We start from the raw sequence: 14,743 nt of genomic DNA, 5'->3' as shown, positions 1-14,743 counted from the left end.
CTAGCCTGCACACAACATGGCTTCACTTATCTCAGCCTCATCTCCACCACAGAATATTCTCCAGCTTCTCCTTTGCTTTCCAAGACCAGGGTTAGAAACCAGAATTTTTTTCCCCTTTGAAGGGGAAAGAATAGATGCCCAAGACTTCAAGGTTGCAATCAAACCAGCTTTCCCCCCCACCCTCCTCTCCTTAAACAAAGCCATGGATAAAATATCTCTGAAGGTTCTTACAACCCTCAATGATCCATCAATAATAGACTTTGCTTAAGCAGAAAGGTCTGGCCAGGTGGCCTCCTGGTCTGAAGCAAAGCAAGAAGCAGCAATGCAACCAGGTTCTTATTACTATTGCTATTATTTTAAGACAGGATGGATAGAAGAAAGGGAGGCAGACGGAGAACGGGAGAAAGAAAAGAAGCAAAGAGAGGAGAAAAGGCTTCCACAGTATGTGCTTTAACCTCATGGGAGTCATTCTTCTATCCACAGAAGACATACCATCTGACTCTGCCTGCCAGATTCCAAAGTCTAATGACCTTTGTTAATCACCAGCCAAGCTGTCTGCTTAGCAAGCCTTGCCAATAGGCACACCCTTCAACACAAAGGCTGGAGCTATTCCTTTGGAAAGAGGTTCTCTTGAAAGCTCCATTGTGTGTGGAAAGGGGAAAAAAAAATCCGGGCGGAGATTCTCTTCCTTTACATACCGGATGGAGTCTTCCTTTAAGGCCTGAAAGAAACCAAAAAGAAAAAAAGAAAAGGGGAAGAAAGAAGCAAGACTTTCTCTGCTGTGTTCCTCCTTGTTTTGAAAGTTCTCACATCAGCTTAGGAATCAGAAGGAAGAAGAGGGGAGGGGGAGAAATAACAAATGAAACATCTCCCTACAAGGTAAAAAAAAGCAAGCGAGAGTTGTCCGTACCACATGGTTGCCTTTTTCTTGAAGCTTCTTCTAAAGGTTATTAACTCTGGCTTGCCCATGAGTAAATCACTCAGACCAAACACTCCACTTGTTCTGTCACAAAACAGAAGGCAGAGCGATGCAATTGTCAACTATTAACAAGGACAACTGTCCCAGGACAGATCTGCCTGAACTGAGCGAAGCTCTGAGCTGAAGAAAAATCACACCTGACACCCGGATTCTCATAGCAAGAGGTTGCTGGCTCAGCTTTTGTTCATTTCAAAGGAGGTTTTCCCAAAAAGAAAATTAAAGAAGCCTTGCTGGAGGACTGCATTGATCAGTGTGCATGCATTTATTTAACATATAATCTGTTCACTTTTAAGACAGTGCCTCTGCCTTTAATAACTTTATGGTCAATTACATCTGAGTGGTCTTTGGTTTCATGTTTTCACCAAAATCTGAAGAAATCATTTCCTTATTATTTATGTATTTGCTACTTCTAGAACATTTGAAGGTATCCACCAGCTTCCTCCAAAGGCCCTACGTGGTTTAAATGGTCAAAATAGAGTGTCTGTTTTTTTCTTTGTCTCAGGAAGATAAGAGAGCAGAGAGAACCATCTGTCAGCCAAAGAATGGAGCTTTTCACTGATGATGTTAATATGCTGTCAAGATGCACATGAAAGAGAGATATATGGAAACAATATTGGCATGTTTGTCCATAGTGACAAAGGCAGCAGTGGCATACTGTCCATATGATTATCGATGGATTATACAATAAAAAAATAAAAAAGAAACCCAAAAGATTAAGAAAGTTATTCAAAATCTAGCTGCCAAACAAAATGTTCAAAATTTGATATCCAAAGAAAAATTATGCGAACATAAAAATAGCATCATTATTAGTTGTGTTGAAAGAAATATCCTTCTGGGTTCAGTTCCAAGTGGGGGGAAAGACACTGGAAACATGGAGGCTGTTTGGAAAGATGGTTTAATGGTGGACAGCAGGACCACATGGCTTGGAGCTCCAAGGTGAAAAAGAAAGGATGATCACATACTTCAAGGTGAGAAGGTCAAGAAGGGAAGACCAAGATGCTGAGAGACCCTTATATAAACTCTGTTGGGCCCCACCTTAGTGTTTCCTGTTCCTGTGTAAGAAATATATCCCATTGGCTGTCAGACTCCCAGGGGCGGGGGCCTTAGCTAACTTTGTAGGCTTTGTGTAGACCACATGGCTTCACCTGAGTGTTGGCTGATACAATCTTCCCAGGCCAGGTGGTGAGATGGTTAGACCCTTTATTATGTAGAATACTCTGGCCTAGGCCTTAATGGCCCATTAGCAAAGGTGGGGGGGCTAAGTTTCTGCTTCTCTGAGTTTGCTCTTTTTAGGGGAAATATTCTGCCTTTTTAACATTTCCCAGGATATTTCATTTTTCTAGAAGGGAGGTGGGTGCTAACTTCTTACAGTTGTTCAAAACAAAGTGAAGTTACAGCTACCAACTTAACTGGTGTTCACCTTCATATGCATCAGATACTTTCCAGGAACCTAGGATGTTGTGATATTATCAGTGTACAGTGGTGCGATTCAAAAATTTTTTACTACCGGTTCTGTGGGCATGGCTTGGTGGGCGTGGCAGGGAAAGGATACTGTAAAATCTCCAGTCAGAGGTGGTATTTGCCGGTTCTCTGAACTACTCAAAATTTCCGCTACTGGTCCTCCAGAACTGGTCAGAACCTGCTGAATACCACCTCTGATCAGTGTAGTATATATATGCAGATCCAAGCATTGTGACCTGCAACTGACAGATGGATATTCTGTCAATGTGCAGATTTTCTAAGTGCCAACCAAGATTTTTTCGTATGGCATCATCCAATGTGCCAATAACCACTGGGGCCACCACGGTTGTCTTATGCCCTGATTTTTCACTTACTCTTATTGAATAAACTACTTGCTTATTCTTAATGGAATTTATTCTAACAATTTGCATTAAGAAACATTAAGGATTGAAGAGACATTAAAGAGCGTTGCAAAGAGCTATGCTGAAACAACCATGTATGAGAGCTGAATATACCACATACTTTCTAATCCCATTGAGATGTTCACTTAATGTGGAGAACTCAAAGTCTAGAGCAGTGTTTTTCAATCTTAGAAACTTTAAGACATATGGACTTCCATTCCCTGGATTCCCCAATGGCTAGGTAGGAAATCCTGTGAGTTGAAGTTCATGTAGCTTAATGTTGTCAAGGGTGTGAAGAATGGGAGGGCTCAGGTTCATTATCAGTCAAGTTCCCAAGTGGGAAATCTGAAAAGGAAATTGTATTTGCTCCCATGTAAGTAGACCAATCAAGGCAACTCAGAATTATTTACGGTATTTCAATTCCTGATCACACAGAAAGCTATGCCTATAATCCAGCAAACACAAAAAACATTTAGGTCTCCCCACGCATTCAGATAAATACTTAAAACGGCATTTTTCTAAAATTTTAATTCCATTATATTTGCATTTACTATTAAAGAATAGTAAAATTGCTTCCAAGTTTAGAAACTTTTTTTCTGTTTTTAAAAGATAACATATTTGGATATTGTAATGTAACTTAAAAAAAAAATCAGAGATTTCATGGAGGGAAGTAAAAAGATATAACTTCCTAAGCCTGATAGACTTCTATGTATCCCAGCCATTGTTTAAAATAACTCAATATGTGAAATCTTTCAACCTTCAAACATAGGTCTTCTTACTTAACATGACAATACACACATATGTATTAGCAGGTATATTAGAATTGATTGGGGAATAATTACAATTTATTTGAATAAAAAATATGCTGGACATTTTTCTAATATCTAGCTCAAGAAGGATCTCAAGTTCCTTGTAGGAAGACGAGGAAGGAACGAAGGAACAATCCTTTGTGGAAGAAAAACTGTTATGAATCCTCCAAAAATACACTTGTAGAAAACCTTTGCATTCTCCTGAGCAAATATCTCTTAATAGAATCCAGAAGGCCTTAGCATTGCTCTCATCTTTTTTCTTTTTTTTCTATGCTGGAGAGAGATTACTTTACCCAAAATAAGCACTGAAACAGCAATGTGATTCAACAGCCAACTAATTATAGATCTTACAAAACCTTCAAGAAATAGAACCTGAAATACCATAAGCAACATCATACCAAGCACATTCTTTTTTCTTTTTTTTTACAATTTCCCTGCTACAGGATTTTTTTATTTTAAATCAGGAAACACTAGCAGTTCTAATTGAAAGCCTTCTATTGCTACCTTAGATTGTCAGTGAACTATTTTACATACAGTGTCTTTAGAACAAATTATGTTGACACTTTACAAAATATTGTGAACTGTTATCTCTCTACCATCCATATTAGATCTAAACACAGCACTATCTCCTGAAAATTGGCCAATCAGAAACTAGATTTGCAGTGGGCAGCTCCCTTTTTAGTAAGGAATTTCCTCCTGCTATCTGATTTCAACTATGTTCTAGTTCTATGCATAGGCAGCTACCAAATTTGCTCAATATCATTTGCAAATCTTCTCCAATCCAAAGTTCAACTGAAGAACATCACAATGAGAAACAATGGTTAATGGTTAGTGTTAACTGTGATTGTTAGTGTGTGTGCAATTCTAGAATGTTTCACAAGAACTGATAGAAGCCTATCTCAGTTTAATTTGCACAAAACCAACAAATGATAGCCATACTAAATGTTAATTGTACCTTCTCATTATAAACTCACCTTAAGTTCTTCTGGGCATGAAATATTTAGAAGAAATATTCAGTCTGATGCCTTTATGAAAGTAATGGAAAATAGACTTTTGTAGTAGTGCTGAGAGGAACAGAGGAAATGGGTGACAGGATGTGACTATATAGATAGAAAAGCAACTAGACTTCATGCAGTGACCTTGAGCCCAAGAGAAACTTTAATATGTGGAGGCCAACTGCCTCCGATAGGTTTTATGTGGCGAAGGAGCAGAAGTAAGGAAGGAAGTAGATTGATGCCTAGCTAGTTAAAAAAGCTTATGAATACTGGAGTAACTACCAAGCTGCAATTTGTGGCTTCATGAGAAGGAGTTGAAACTTCCTAAGATATATATACATAAAGAAAATCATATTTGAATATCTGGTTACTAAAAAAAAGAATTTAAGAGGTTTTTGCATGTATACATAAAAACAAACTCTACATAGACTTGAGACTCCTCAGCAGACCTCTAAAAACACTATTACAAAACCAGGAGATCACTCCAACATTACGAGATGTCCTTCTGGTTAACTTGCAAATGGTTCAGCTCTTAAAGAAAAATTCCAATACCTCCATTCAGAGAACAATTTTAAGCGGCAGTGGTGGACAAAAGAGTAGATTTAAGATTTGCATAAAAGGTTGGGAGAGCTTTACTGGATGCCATCAACCATACAAACAGGAGCAAATAATACAATATGTGCAATGTGTGCAATACACATACAATGTGTGCAATATGTGCTGGCTTGGAGATAACATGGGTGTGAATTATATTTGTGTTGCATGACAAGAAAGTAGATAAAAAGCAAGTGGAAATCTATTCATGCAGGTGATATATGGTTAAAGATACATGATTATAAAACATGATGGGAAGATAAGAAGTGAATCAGTGTTTTATTCTAATATTTCACAAGATGTATTAAGATGTACAAATCCATTTTGGGTCCAAAGTGGGGAAAGGATTCTCAGGATTCCTCTTTTCCAAAGGAATTTATTACTTTTTATTTTGCTTTCCCAAAATAAACCTCTTCCCATAGAAGCCAATATAATTAAAAAGAAAGACAAAAATGTTAATACAATCAATTAGCATTTTAAAGGGAGATAAAGAATGTTAAAGAATGTCAGAAACAAGAAAAAAATGTAGATTCACTGATGCCTAGTGGCTTGACATCTTAATCTCATGTTTTTACCACTCAAATATTTTGCATCGTGTTCTATTCATTGCATTATTTTTTAAATCTTGTTCCAGAGCTTTTCAATTATTAAACTATACAATTTTGATTTAAAAATGAACTGTTTTTAAAAAGGTATGAAATGTAGCTTAATATCATTTTACAGAGTGAAAGTAAAACAAATGTTTTAATCTGTATCTGCTAAAAAGCACCAAAGGAGAATACAGATCAGATAATATTAAGAGGGAGAGTAACGTCTCAAAATCTTAACTTAATGGATATATAAGATAGGGGGCTCTCCTCTAGACACCAATAAAATAAGACACTGGAAACAACCATAAAAACTGATTATGTTCAAAATGTTCATTAAAAACTTCTGGTTTGTGAGTTAATGGTATTTTATACAGACTTACTCCTGCCTTTTGCTGTGAGAGGGGAAGAATTCTATTCTCCAGATATTATTTGAAGAATTGAAACCTCCTTACAAATCATAAAATTTGGTGCAACTAGTAATACTCAATGTCCCGGTGCTTCTCTTACCTATAAGCAAAGTTAAACTTTAATAAGTTAAACACCTTTGAGAGACAGGGCCTGTTGCTTGCTGTAACCCAATTAATTTCTACAGCATGCCCTATAGCATTGTTATAACAACTATGGTGTAGAGCAGCAGTTCTCAACATTTTTTTCATCACAAACTTCCTTTAAATATCTTTTGTGACCACGGACTCCCAAGACCTAATTCAAGATTCGAATCATAATATTTCTTCACGCCTTCGTGGACCCCCTATGATATCGTGGGGGCCCCAGGGATCCACGGACCACAGGTTGAGAACCACTAGTGTAGAGCACTGTTCCCCAAGCCTGTTGCACTCCAGTTGTAATAGATATCCATAGTTATTATGCCATGGGTGTATTGAGGTCTAATTCAATATATTCGGATGATGCCAGTTTACGCAAGACTGATATGTATAGCATACCGGTAGAAAACACTACTTGAACAGTCTGTTGCAAGGAAATTAGCCTTGTGACTGCAGTGGGATAATTGGTGAACACTGAAACAACTAGTATGAAAATAGGTTTCAGATCTCTAGAGGGACAATACTGCTTCAAGTTCAGTGACTGTCTTGATTTTTTTACAGTGTTTGTTTTTCAGATGAGGAAAATATAACAGAATGTGATGCTTCCCTTGAAAGTCGAGATATTAGGATAAAAATTAGTTTAATGGACCTGGACATCATACTGCATTCAGTATGAAACTCCAGTTTGATCCCAACAGCTGTTGTGTAAAAGTTCAGGAGTAAGGGAAGAATCTCTATTGCTTTATTTTGTAAATGTAAAATTTTGATCCTATACATATGTGTGAAGTAATTCCATTTCAGCACCAATCTACTTCAGAATAGATATGCAAAGAATTGTATTGTGCCTAAGCTGTATTTCTTAATCTTGTCATATGGACACCCATTTGTTGGGGTGTTTCCCATGGGTTCATATTTTGTACTTGGATGTAATCACACACACACACACACACACACACACACACACACACACACACACACACTGCACTGGGCCTGTTAAGTGCATTAGCATTTCTACCTGATTCCAAAACTTTACCTTTTTCCAAATTATATAATAATCAATGATTTTTATTAAAAATGGAACTATTTTTTTAAAAAAGGTATGGATTGTAGTTTAATTTTTCACATCAAAAATACTAAATTGTTATCAATTGAAAATAGCTATAATTAAGTCTCATCGTGATCAAAACAAACTTATACTAGCCACTTATATGAAAATGAATCAAATTATATTCATGCAGAGCTGCCAATATATTCTGTCTTTCATCTTATAAAACTAATTCTGTCCAGGCTAATTAACAGTTCTGAACTTTTGAAAGTTATAGACTTCCAGTTTCCATTATCCTGACCAAAATCAGTTCTGTAAAGACACAGACTAGATGAGGTCAGTTTATTCTGTTTTTACATGCTGCTGGAGCTGAGCGAGCCAAGGAAGCCAGAACGTGTAAGACAATAAAAGGATAGGACCATCAAGTGCAGAAGAAGAACAGAATTCCTATTCTGCTGAACTTGAAACCTGTCACAAATAAGAAGCATTACCTGCTCTTTCCTAAATGAATAAAAATTGTTATCTAAGAATTATAAAGCTCCTTCCTTGATGTCATAAAATGCTGGATTGAAATGCTAGTGAACATGCTTCAGTGTTAAGATATGCACTGTTGTTGTTTTTTAAAAAGAAACTATGTAAAATGCTTAAACTGAATTCAGCCTGAGCACATTAAAGAATGGAATTTATTATCAGCAAGCTTATGGGGAAAAGAAAGTGCTGGCTAACCTTTCTGGCAGTGTGCCACACATGAAGGCCAAAGTTTGAGATAATTCAATTGTAATGCAATCGACGCACAGCCCCATGTTACATGAGTCAGAAACAAGCAACAGTCATAGAAGGAAACGCAATTAGTCTCAATTAGGCCTAGGAGGCCTCATGTCCTATTATTGGAATGCCACCAAATCCTACAGTGTCTCCCGTTGCAGGCTGTAGGATGAAAGGTCTAGTGACGGTGTTCTTTAGGGCAACTCTCTGGTGTTGGCCATTAGCCCTGATGGCAGTGGGACAGACACCAAAAGCCACCTGCTGGTAGACTAGTAGGCTTCTTGTGCCCTTGATTGGCCATTGTGAGAACAGACTTCTGCACTAGATGGCCCCGAGGTCTGATCCAGCAGGCCATTGTTTATGCACTTATATTATGACAATGAACACAGTCAGCACTGAAAGAAAGGAGTGTATTTTTTTTTCTCCAGTCCTGCTTTGAGTTAGTGGAGCAATTTAGGGCCATGGTCAAAACAGATTTCAGGCTTTTCTTTTGCATGCATATGTCTCCTCTCAATTATGATAGCAGCTAACTCAGTACGTTTAAATATGAAGAAAATCCAGAATAACTTTATTATATTATATGAATTAAATATTTTCATTAATGTGATGGCAATTTGCTCCTAGATAGGCAAAAGCCCCAGACAAATGCAAAAGGAGTATCTTACAAAACAAATTAGGGTAAGCATTACTAAAGCATTTGCAGTCAGAAGTGGAGAATAAATCATATTGCATTAATAGAAATAATTAATGCAGCATCTGAATCTACTTTACCTGAACAGCTTTTTCCTTGAATTCATAAGCAAAGTTTAACGGGGAGGATATTATAAGAGATATTACCTACCAATAAAATTTCTGCAGAGAGCAAAGTATATCTTGATCATTTTTCCTTGCTTTGCTGAGGAGGTTGTGAATTTGATTTATCAGACTTAATTTCCTAAAGGACCAACTTGATGCAACTGCTCTACGCAGTCGTATTTTATTTATTTGCATTTATCATATTCCAACTTTCTTTCCTTGCACTCATCCAAGAACTTGAACTATTGGGCCTAGGACGCATCCCATCTACCCACCGCTACTGCTAATCCCAATTTCAGGACTCTAACTCTCCTGCAAGGAATTCTGGGAACAAGCTTCTTCTCTGACTCTGAAAACATTACCCTAAAGATGAAAGATGAAACAGTTGTATATAATGAAAGAGCAATACATACTAATTTTTGTTCCAAAATTCAATAGGGAAAGCCCAGGGCATTAAAATGGTACACAAGGAGGAGAAAGTACAGTTTTGTTAAAACTTACATTCCACTTAGACTGCAGATTGTTTTGATCCCTGGAAAACGATAGTCCCTAAATTTCTTTTGCACCAATGGAATGTTGTTTTTTTTAATTGGCTTTCTGGACATTGTAACACTTTGTAAGATTATAGGATAATTGCATAGTAGCTCTTACCAGGTATTCCTAAAAATGGCTAATTGTTTCACGTGTATTACCTCATAAAGACAAGTTGCAATTGCACAATCTTGGTGGCCCACTAAACGTAGCAATATGAACCAGCATGGAATCCCAGAGAGGGCAAATAAATGAGAACCCCTAATTTGACATGCAGTTAAATTAATTGAACATAGCAGGATTTTCTTCTACTTCCCAAGATCTAATAAGCCTGCCCTAACCTAACGCTAACCCAAGAAATGATTCTCTGGCCTTTGATATGACTTAAAAAAAACAACACCTGGAAATGACCAAGCTGGACAGCAACAGAAAATAAAGGTCAATGCTGGAAATACAATGAGCTTAAAACAGATTGTTTCAAGGTTAGGTACATATTGCAAAAAAAAAAAAAAAAAGGCAAAATCGTCCCCAGCAAAAGATTAAAAATCTGAATGAAAACATCTACTTTAGATGCTGAGTCCTTTGAAAGGACTCAGCAGACAGGATCTTTCAGTAACGCTTTCTCATCCTTACAATACTGACAACAATAACAAAATGAGAGCGCAAGGAAGGCAGGAAGGGCAAACCAAGTTAACTGGAATAGGAATTGTCTCAGGAGAAGAAGCCTACCCCACCTTATGTTGCTTAATTACAATTCCCAGTGTGGCTCACCAGTGGCCTTGAGAACTGGAACTACTGGAAGTCCCTTCTGCCCTCACTAGCAAGACATTCAGAAATTGAAACCTAGCAAAAATTAAACATGAAGACTACAACTTGGCAGACATCCAATCATGGCAATTCTTTCTCTGTCAGTAATCTGCTTGCTTAGACATTCTGTAGCCAGGTTACAATGAAAGGAAGAAAGATATAGGCAGCTCAAGAAAAGAAAAAAAAGGGTGGGTGGGTAGGAATGCACATCACTAAATAACAAGGATAAAGGATCAACGAACAAATAAAAGACCCTCACCCATAAAAAGTATTCATGATATGATAGGTAGCAGGTTACAAATGTTTAAAGGAGAACATTTTCATTTTCTAAATGATATTTTTATGTACAGTGAAAAATAGAGCTCGCTCAAATATTCTACCAAGCCTAATTACATATTAAATAATTATATATTTAAAATGCTTAATAGATCATTCTTGTTTGTATGTGAATTTCTTGAAAAAAAAGTGTTTTCTGTTGGATTCTCATAATGAGGTGACTCTAATGGGTTTTTTTCAAGCTCTCTTCCTTTCAGCAATCCAAGAAGACAGATTTTCCCGTCTCTCCTTTTTTTTAAAAAAACATTTGTTAACAATTGTTCTAGGTCTGCTTTTTTGTGATACAGTTGTGACAATAAAAATTGAGTAAATTTAATGATTTTCAAAAACATTATTTGAACTTTTATTAAAAATATTTTTATACTTTGATGATTTAACACTCCAGAACATTCCTAAATATATTCTGCCACAAGAACTGCATATGTATAACATGAATATGCAGAAGGCCAATTATCATGTTCCTATGTTTTAATTTTTTATCTGCCATAAAATATGCATTCCTTACACTTTTCCTGCTCAGTGCTCTTCATTTCTGCTTCCATAGCCAGCTAATATGCCAAGCAGTATATGCAGCTCGAGCTGCCTTTGCTGTGTGTTCTTTTCTCCTCCTAATTGTTTCTGAATTAATATCTTTGGGGAAGAAAATAGAAAGATTACATCTGGCTCAGGGTTTTTTTTCTTGAAGAAATAAACCAAATATGCTGAAGAAAATTCTTTGTCCATATGACAGCCTTGTGTATTTAGTAGACTTCCCAAATCATGGTGTCTTAATCACATGTAGGTAGGGAATAATTTCAAAGCTCCAATGGGGTCATTTAGGGAAAACAAGGCTACAGTCTTAATCCCTGTAGACAAGCTATGGCCAGGCTGATTCTCTCTGGCTTGTAACTAGCTTTCACTGACAGGAGCGGGAACCAGCAAACTTGCAGGGTACCCATTGGAAATACTATCTTGGACTAGTTCTCCTGGTTCAAGGCCATCTCAGCTTGAAGATATTGAGCCCTCAGTGCATAGCACTGGGATATGTAGCCACTGAGCATCATAAACATGAATTTTAGACAGTAGCAACCACAACCAGCCTGCCATAATTGTATTAAAGGCTAATGTTTCACATAGCGCAGGAAGGAAGAGAAAACAACAGGAATAAAAATGTGCTCCTTATATTTGGAGAGCCTTGGCTAAAATCAGGAGGAAAAAATATTTTTATGCAAAGTAGGACTTTTGTGAGGGACTTTAAACATAGCTATTTACAGCTATGTGTGGTCTGGCATAGGGTCGGAGAGAACTATGATAAATTGGATTGTCTACAACTGCCTGCCACAGTTCTTCCTGTTGCTCCTTTGAACTGAACTACTAATACATAGTGAACGAGGCTAACTGTGAACAGGAAAATGCATCTTTGATATTAATTCAATTGGTTTATAATAGACAAGATTATTCTTGGCAGGCACAGGTGTGCTCACATAACAAACAATTCAATATGGAGAACAAGTATTTGACCCTACCACTGATGATTAAAACAATCTACTGTATACATGTCTACACACACAAGAGGCAGATGATTAAATTAAATCTTACTAACCAGAGATATATCTAGTGGAAAAAACAAAAAATCTTGTTCTTTCCCCAGAATTACAGGGAGTCTTCAACATGACCACAACTGAGCCCAAAATTTATGTTGCTAAATGAGACCATTGTTAAATGAGTTTTGTCTCATTTTACTTTCTTGCTAGTTAAGCAAACCATTGCAATTGTTAAGTTAGTAACATGGATGTTAAGTGAATCTGGCTTCCCCCACTGACTTTGCTTGTCAGGTTACAAAAGGTGATCACATGACCCCAGGGCTGTGCAACCGTCATAAATAGGAGTCAGTTGCCAAGCATCCGAATTTTGATCACATGACCATGGAGATGCTGTAATGATCGTATGTATGAAAAACATTCATAAGTCATTTTTTTTCCAGTGCTGTTATAACTTTGAACAGTCACTAAATGAACTTTTGTAAGTCGAGGAATAACTGTACATACATTGCAGCTACTTGATGTGTTCCCTGCAAAGATACAATATGCAAACACAAGGATCCTATTCATCCACGAAAATAAGTAATGCTATGCTCTCAATGGAAACCTGTTAAATACACCAATAGCAGATGCTATAGAAAAATACCTTTAGATTCCACCTTACTGCTGACAGACCAGCAAGCAATGCACTGTTTGCAGTGATGATACTAATCATAAAAAGTGATTCATTTAGCATATTTGGCCATCACACCTCTGGGTTGTCATCACCCCGAAAAGACATTTCTAATTGTAACAGTTAATTGCTTTGTTATATGCAATAATATGCATGCACCATACATGGACTAACAAAGTCACAAGTCCCAATGACTAAACCATGTTTGATAAACCAAATAATGAATTTATTGTATTTCTAGCTCAGCTAGAGATCTAAGGGACGTAACTCCCGAGAGCTTTTAGTTACTTTCTCTCAAGGGCTTGGCTGTTGGGTGACTATCACAAAGAAATCTGTGTCACTCCATTTATAGAAGATATTGTGGAAGAAGCATCATGTGGACTCAATGGTGGCCAATATTCAGAGAGAATCTGGTAATATCTTTTGAGATGATTTATTATATATTTTATTTATTCATTGAAGAAATTTGTAGGCTGCTCATCTCATTCATGTGACTCTAGGTGTCCCACAACTGAAACAAACAGTAAAAACAACCAGACCTAAAGACAACATAAATAAGAGCTGAAAAGACTCACATTCCAATGAGCCACAACATGGACTCACATATGTCATCAGAGCCCTAGCTTAATGGCAAAGCCAGGCTTTTAGTGCCTCTTCAGCATAAGTTCAATTTAGGGGAGGATCATAGGTGGTATTCAGCAGGTTCTGACCAGTTCTGGAGAACCGGTAGCAGAAATTTTGAGTAGTTCGGAGACCGGCAAATGCCACATTTGACTGGAGATTTTACAGTATCCTTCCCCTGCCACATCCACCAAGCCACATCAACAGAACCGGTAGTAAAAAAAAATTGAATCCCACCACTGGGGAGGATGATGTACCAAAAGGCAAGTGCCATGGCAAAAAACAATCTCTCGTCCTGGATCCTGACATATGACTTTCTTGTAGATAGGATTCAGTGCATGCTTCTCTTGCCTCTTCTCTAGGCAAACAGGATTGGTAGAAACCACAGGGAAAAGATGGTTCCATAACTAAAATTAACAATACTATTTAAGGCGTAATTTTTTATGAGCTGCAGCTCTCTTTATCAGATGCAGGCTTATGCCTTAAATCAGCAGTCGCCGACCGGTGGGCCGTGAGAAAAGTTTGGTGGGCCCCAGAGTAATCTCACCCCCAGAGCATCCTCACAAAGCAATTAATCCAGGCTGTGCAGAAACACAAGGCTGCACCGCCCACATGGCCCGCGGGAACCCTCCCCGCCCACTCACTCTTTACCCGGTAAATTTGCCTGCTAAATTGCTATTTTTCCTTTTTTCGACCATCATCTGTTCTGCTGTGCCGAGAGATTTAGATTAGCTAGGAAGCAGGAAATGGTTGGATTTCTTGCTTTCTAGCTAGTCTTTAGATCTTCGGTTCAGCACAGCCAAACCTCCCTTAGGATAGAAGGTTTGCTTGCAAGCAAATTCAGTGCAGACTCACGGCAAGTAAATTTGAGAGACTGAGCTAGCCGACGGCAGATAGATAGATCACTGAATGATTCTGTGAGCAACTCAATCTGCCTGCTTTGCCTGATTTTGGGTAAAAGTTGCTCTCTTTTTTTTATTAAAAAATCAATATTTATATAAATATTTATAATATTTACATACAAGCCATGCCCAGCCAGTCACATGACCACCAAGCCACACCTACAAATTAGGCCATGCCCATAGAACCGATTAGTGGTCCCTGGGATCTAAAATTATGAGTTTGGTGGTCCCTGAGGTCCAAAAGGTTGGCGACTCCTGCCTTAAATAATGTATGCCTTAACTTATCAGTCTCAAAAGTTACTACCAGATTCTTTACATTTCTATTTCTTCAAGGCGGCTTTCTTGGCACTCACACTTTGTCTCTTGAGCAAAAT

The 14,743-nt window shown here is 37.6% G+C and overlaps 1 protein-coding gene across 24 annotated transcripts in view; it reads right to left on the bottom strand.

Moving 5' to 3' along the window:
- The window catches only part of ZNF462 (zinc finger protein 462), a 166,080-nt gene that overhangs the window by 93,358 nt on the left and 57,979 nt on the right, over nt 1-14,743 (bottom strand). The window contains exon 1 of one of the 24 annotated variants that reach the window (XM_087957519.1): nt 4,625-5,332. The exons of the other annotated variants lie outside the window; for them this stretch is intronic. The gene's annotated coding sequence lies outside the window, so the exon portion shown is untranslated. Of the gene's footprint in view, nt 1-4,624; nt 5,333-14,743 lie in introns of those variants that run through there. 24 annotated transcript variants of the gene reach the window in all.

This window comes from Notechis scutatus, chromosome 2, assembly GCF_049901735.1.
Source record: "Notechis scutatus isolate UNSWTSFEM ecotype Mainland chromosome 2, rNotScu1.2, whole genome shotgun sequence".
Lineage (NCBI taxonomy): Eukaryota > Metazoa > Chordata > Lepidosauria > Squamata > Elapidae > Notechis > Notechis scutatus.
This window is presented reverse-complemented; position numbering and strand designations above follow the sequence as displayed.